General features: G+C 40.2%; 1 protein-coding gene across 3 annotated transcripts in view; it reads right to left on the bottom strand.

The window, feature by feature from the left end:
* The window catches only part of SMARCA2 (SWI/SNF related BAF chromatin remodeling complex subunit ATPase 2), a 289,270-nt gene extending 286,171 nt beyond the window's left edge, over positions 1–3,099 (bottom strand). Inside the window, exon 1 of one of the 3 annotated variants that reach the window (XM_069086747.1) lies at positions 2,944–3,099. The gene's annotated coding sequence lies outside the window, so the exon portion shown is untranslated. The remainder of the gene's footprint in view (positions 1–2,943) is intronic. The other 2 variants (XM_069086767.1, XM_069086776.1) reach the window with 2 other exon arrangements.
* Between the last annotated feature and the right edge of the window lie 3,389 nt (positions 3,100–6,488).

Here is a 6,488-nt window from a genome sequence, read left to right on the forward strand (position 1 = left end):
AAGACCTGAGTTCAAATCCAACCTCAGACATTTGACACAATTACTAGCCATGTGACTTTGGGTAAGTCACTTAACCCCAATTGCCCTAAAAAAAAAAAAAGAAAAGAAAAAAATATCATCCACCTTTTCAGTGTCCTGAGATTAGGTGGTACAATGGATAGAGTATCAGGCCCCAGAGCCAGGAAAAACTAGTTTTCCTGAATTCAAATCCAGCCTCAGACACTTGCTAGTTATGTGACCTGGGCAAGTCACTTAACCCTGTTTGCCTCGGTTTCCTTGTCTGTAAAATGAACTGGAGAAGGAAATGGCAAACCACTCCAGGATCTTTTCCAAGAAAGCCCCAAATGGGGTCACAAAGAATCAGACATTACTGAACAACACCACAAGATCATTTAGGAGGCAATTTGATAAAGTAGAAAGAGCACTGGTCTTCTGTGGAAGCAGAAGGCCTGAGTTCAAATCTTGCCTCTGGTATTTACTGCCTATGTGGCCTTGAACAAATCATTTAATCTTATTGGATCCCAATTTCTTCTTCTGTAAAATGAGAATATTGTACTAGGAGGTCCCTTCCAGCCCTAGAAGATCCTAGGATTATAATTTACAAATAATCCAGATGTTAATGAAATTACAGATCCAGAGCAATAATAACAAAATATACAAGTGCCTCAGCTTTGAAAGTCTCTAGTCTTGATCTCTTTGTGGGACCATGTATAGGAGTACTTTAATTCAGACCATTTTGGATATTTAATAACATGGGATTATCCATTTAGAGCAGGAAGGGACCTTGAAGGCCTTGTAGTTCAACCACTGAAGTTTTCAGGTAAGGTGACTGAGGGTAATGAAACCATTCAGATTCAGTGAGAGGATGGATTTAATTACTATTAATTTTTATAATTTTATGGTTTGATTTATTTAACCTAATATTATTTTATTAATATTAAATATGATATTAACTTATTCACCTTCATGTTATACTGGTTCTTCACAGTCTTAGTGGTCTACCTATGGTGTGTATATTGCAGATGTCAATCATAGTTGACTGCCATTGTCTAGGCCAGGGGTTGTCATACTGCAGCCCATGGATCAAATCCAGACTGCCATTTGCTTTCAAGAATGGCTTTAATAATTTAAAATAAAGTAAACTAGATTTTAGGGGCAGCCAGGTAGCACAGTGAGTAAGAGCACCGGCTGCAGTGTCGGGATGACCTGGGGATCGAATCTCGGGCTTAGACACTCAGCATCCACCCAGAAACACCGGGCAGTGTAACCTTGAGCAAGTTACTTAACCCCAATTGCTTTAAAAAAAAAAGTAAACTAGATTTGGCTTTCAGGCCACAGTTTGCTGACCTCTGAACTAGAATATGACTTTTTAACCTGGAGTCCACAGGCACCAAGAATATGTGCCTACCATTAACTGGAACTTGGGTTCTTAACCTGGAGTCCACAGCACCCCCAAACCATCTCCATGGAGGGGTCCATAAACTTGAATGGGACAAAATTACACCTTATTTTCACTAAACTCTAACTTCTTTTTGCCAACTTGTGTATTACGTTTTATGCATTAAAAACAGTATTCTGCGAAGGGGCCCACAGTCTTTATCAGACTGCCAAAGGAGGTCATGATTCACACATGAAAAAGGTGAAGAACCAGCCTTGGTCTAGAAGGAAAGGGTCCCTTTTTCGTTAGTTTTGAGTTATATGCGTTTCAGAATTCAAAGATATTGATACCACTCCACTCCCAGGCATCAAACGTGGCTCTCGGTTTGGTTTGAAAGAGAATACATACATATACCTGGGAATTTGTATTTTTCCCTTCAAAGGACATGTACAAAGCCCAGGATCAGAAAAGAGAATTAGGTATGTGTGCCAAAGAGACTACAGAATAAAACAAAATAAAGCAGGTTACTCTATTCCATCTGTTTTAAAAAAAGAAAAATAAAACTTTCATCACGTGCCTGCCATTCCATTCTGAGAAAGAAGTCTCCGTTCCTCCACTTAGTCTGTGCACACAGTGTGTGTCAGGGATGCTGGGGACAATCCACTTACTTTTTACTGGTGTCTCAGGGACAGAGAAGCGTGGAGGGGGTGTTTGGGGCCTGAATTACTACACTTGGCCAAGGTTGTTGCTGACAATAAAGGCCCAGAGAGTCTAGCTTTTGTGGTGCATCAAAATAAGAGCACAAAATATTTATGAACTTAATACTGTCTTTCATTCCTCTCCCCTCCCCTACCCCCCGCTCCAACTCCTCTTCTGAACTGGCAATTTTTGAAGCTCCTATATGTGTAGATGAGTCGTCCAGATGGATGTGAGTATGCCGGATGCAATATCCCATAAATGGGTTGCACCTGGGTTTTTTTGGTCACTACTTTGTCTCAGGGGTGCCGTTAAGCTCCCAACTCCCAAACAAAGGTGGGGAGATGTGATTTTCCCCTTGCGTCCCTTTTCTCCTCTCATTTAGGAAAGGCACTAAATACAGATATAATGGGAAATGAGGATTTCGGGTTCACAACCACAGAGAGATGCTGACAATATCATGGCACTGCAGAGTCTTTCCTCTGGTCTCCTTTTCTCCATAGAGCACAGAAATATGCTTATAGTTATAAAACACGGTTATAATATTGTGGAACTAGGATGGTCGGGGTATACAAAGGCACGGGCAGGACACTTACAAAAACACCACCCCCATGGCCCAAATTACTCAGGCTCTGCCCTTTTTTTGTTTATTTGTTTTACAAAGATGCTGATGGAAATGACCACATATTAAGCCGGCAACATTATCGATAGATTAATAATACTGCAATCTAGCTTGGAGTTCAGTTTCCATAATCACTCAGAGCTGTATACTGCTGGGGGTTGGAGAGGAAAAAAATAAAAAGCAAAATAAGGTTAATAGCAATTAAGGTCTGTAATAAAACTGAAACACTTTATTTTTGTGGACTTACCTTCTTTACCTCCCTGAAGGTTCCAACCACCTTCTAACAGTAAAAATGGTAATATTCTGACCTTAAGGGCAGAAGTTCTGTCACCAAGGGTCTTCTAAAGATTCGTTCCTTTGCAGCCACTGCAGCAATCACAGGAACTGTTTCTGGAGTTCAGTCATATTGGCATCCGAGTCTGGTAAGGGGAGGGGAGAGATGGAGGGAGTCTATTGGCCTAAAAGCTGAAACATCTGCTGGAGTTATTAACAGCTTTTTGGCTGAGTTCAGCAGCGGGGCACCTTGTGGTTGATAGATACTTTCCTCAGCAATTCAAAACAATGCAGTTAAAGCAAATTTCTCATTTTCCAAGAGGCAGCTTAATGAGGCATACAGTATTTTAAAAATAGTTCCACTTAAAGTGGTCAATAGTAATAACGGTAATCAGTGGTTACCTTTGTTGCCACGTGTGGCGTGTGGCTGGTAACTTCGCCAGTGTTAATTGTCCTCTGACTCCCTGAAGGCTACGGAGAGCTAACACTTTAACTTAGGGGTTGAGACTTTACATTATTAATAATGCTTATGCAGATTATCCTAGAGAGCGAATATTGGCAAACTTGATGAAAGTATGCAAACTTTCCTTATCTTCCCAATGTCCCAAATGTGCTCTGATGGCCTCTGAGGTTAGTCTGTGAAGCCTGAGAGAAGGCGGAGGCCAGAGACAAAGTATGAAGACGAAGATAATACTGATAGATGAGATGGTCATGGTCAGTCCTCCTTTGGAGATCTCCAAATCCAATTCATGTCTGAAAAGTGCCTGCTGAAAAAGGAAGAGCCTGCGAAATGAAGGGCCAGAGGGCCTGAGTTCAAATCCAAGCTCTGCCATTTCATGTGGCCTTGGGAAAGACACCGCCCCCTCTTCTATTTCTCTTTTAAAATGAGTGGGGCTGAACTTAGAGATCTTTGAGACCCCTTCCAACCCTCAATCTATGACCTAGCCTGATTCTTTTTCCTGTTGAGTGTGTATGTGCGTAGAATGTCACACCAACAAGCTGTAAAGTTAAATAACTCTGTCAGTAGTTTAAAGAGAATATACCATATGCCACAACAGACGTGGTCAAAATACAACCTACCCAGCTGGTTTTCTGTGCCTGTCAATTTGGCTGGCCAAGCAATGGTGTCCAGTCCAGGGATGTGATGTGAACTGTTACTTGGCCCAGGGATCCAGCATGCTGTTTGTGGTGGAGGGGAGGGGGAGGAAGAGGGCAGGCCACTGCTGGGCCAACATCTGTGTTAGTCCTGTTGTCAGCACATTGATACCAGCAGGCCTCATTCCTTCCCTCTCCTTCCCTCAACCCCTCTCCCCCCACTCCAGGGTAGAAGAGAAATTGGAAGGGTGCCAGTTTGCTATTCTACCAGACAAATTAATTGCCTGCCCCTGTACTGCAAAGTGTTGTCAGAAGAGAGGAACAGAACTTTTCTCCATACTTTCAGATTTAGAAGTCATTAAGAACAACTCTAGGGCCCATGGTTGGGTAGAAAACTATGAGACTTTTCATAAAATATGAAAATATATTTCCTATTTATATTCTCTCACTGATAGACAGAACTTCATATATCCAGGGCTGTTTCCATACGGTTTAGCCACCTTGTGCAATGCCTCTCATGCAGTTGGTATTTAATAAGTGTTGATTAAATTGGATGATTTAAATTGAGCTCTATTGACTTGAAGACCATGCCCATGTGGCACAAAATCAAGCTGAGAGAGTCCTGGGGCCCTAAGAGACTCAAAAGTCTCTATCAAATCAGAAATGCCAAGATGGAACTGCAAACAAAAAATGAATTTTAAAAGACAAGAGTAGACATGCTCTAAAATTTTCATGTCATCTTAAGCATCTACATTTATTTGGTATTTTGTGATTTTAAAAAAAGAAGATACTATTTGTCAAGTCAGAACAAGAAATAGTGTTCTGTAGTACACATTTTATGTGTCACAAAGGAAAAAAAATGTGTATTTACTCTTTTGAACATATATAAAAACAATAATTAATATAGTAAGATAATCATCTCAAATCTGGATTCACAAAAGAGTTCTGTTGTTTAGCAAATTGAGCATAGTGAATAATGTTGGCAAGTTATTGACCTTCGGCCTAATGTTCTGCCTTCACCTTTGGTGAAGTGGGATTAAGAAGAGGTCTTTTCTCATAGCTTTTGAAAACAAGGTACAGCTTTCATTTCTTGCAAACTTTGGGTGGAAATTTCAATACACATATAACCTGTTTCCTTCTTAATTATTAAAGGAATCAAACTCTTAAATCACTTCATGATTTGTTACAGAACTGAAACTATTCTGATATATCTTATGATTTTTCCTTACTGCTATAACATAGTTGACACCTATCATCACAACTAATATTTATACAGTCCTTTAAGGTTTGCAAAACGCTTTGGGTAGCTTTTGATGAATTAAATAGAGGGCTGGGTCGAGAGTCAGGAAAACCTAAGTTCAAATCTGGCCTCAGATACTCACCTTGGGCAAATCACCTGATCTTCTATTTGCTCCAGTTTCTTCACCTGTACAATGGTGATAATGACCACACCTACCTCCCAGGGTTGTTGTGAGGATTACAGGAGATATTTGTAAAGTTCGTCATGACCCACGGTGGATGCCATGGTGGATAGAATGCTTAACTTTGGAGTAAGAAAGATCTGGGTTGAGTTACTGAATTGATCTCTGACTTTTATTGGCTGCCTGGCCCTGGACAAGCCCTTGTTTGTTTAGTGACCACTGACAAATCTCTAAATTGCAGAACCTTGACTGATGGGCATTGGCAGAGGAAGTTTCCTCATTTGGAATTCCCCACACCAATTAAATCACAGGTCAAGACAGAAACAAACACTAAAACCCCAGCCCTGGTGAAGTAAGAGCTGCAGGTACTTATTTATTCCAGGTGCTTCCTATGTTTCAGATTAAGAAAATGAGATTCAGAAATATTAAACAACTTGCCAAATGTCACTTAGCTAGCCAATGTCAAGAGTCGAATTTGAGCCCAGGTGTTCCTGATGCTATATCTAGTACTCTGACCACTATGACCTGGAAAAGCTGCAAGATTTCCCATAAAAACAGCAATTTCCATTCTTCTATGTGATATATGACATTCCTAAGAAGACTAAATTGATCTTGAAGCAATGAATTAACAATAGAATCAGATTCTCCCCAGTAAATATCACAATGAAAAAGAATAAATAAGTTCAGACTCCCTTCCTTGCACAAAATCAAAACCAAATAAAACACGTGCATACACAAATTTAGGATGGGAGAAGTTCTGATCTATTCAAGGTTTGGGGGGGGTGTTTAGGCAAAAAAGTATATTTTACTGTCCAAACTCTTATACATGTGACAATTTGTGAACATACAAGATCATCTCTTTGTGCCAAGTCAATTAGGCAAATATTTTATGAGAGCCAAAGCACTACGTATGCTAGAGTTATGTGAAAAAATTTAAAAGATGGTCCCTGCTTTTGGTGAGATTATGCATTAATTGAATGGCCTGCCATTAACTTCTTCTTGG

This window comes from Petaurus breviceps, unplaced genomic scaffold, assembly GCF_028583685.1.
Source record: "Petaurus breviceps papuanus isolate PSGF00001 unplaced genomic scaffold, PetGlider_PUasm1.0 118, whole genome shotgun sequence".
Taxonomy (NCBI): domain Eukaryota; kingdom Metazoa; phylum Chordata; class Mammalia; order Diprotodontia; family Petauridae; genus Petaurus; species Petaurus breviceps.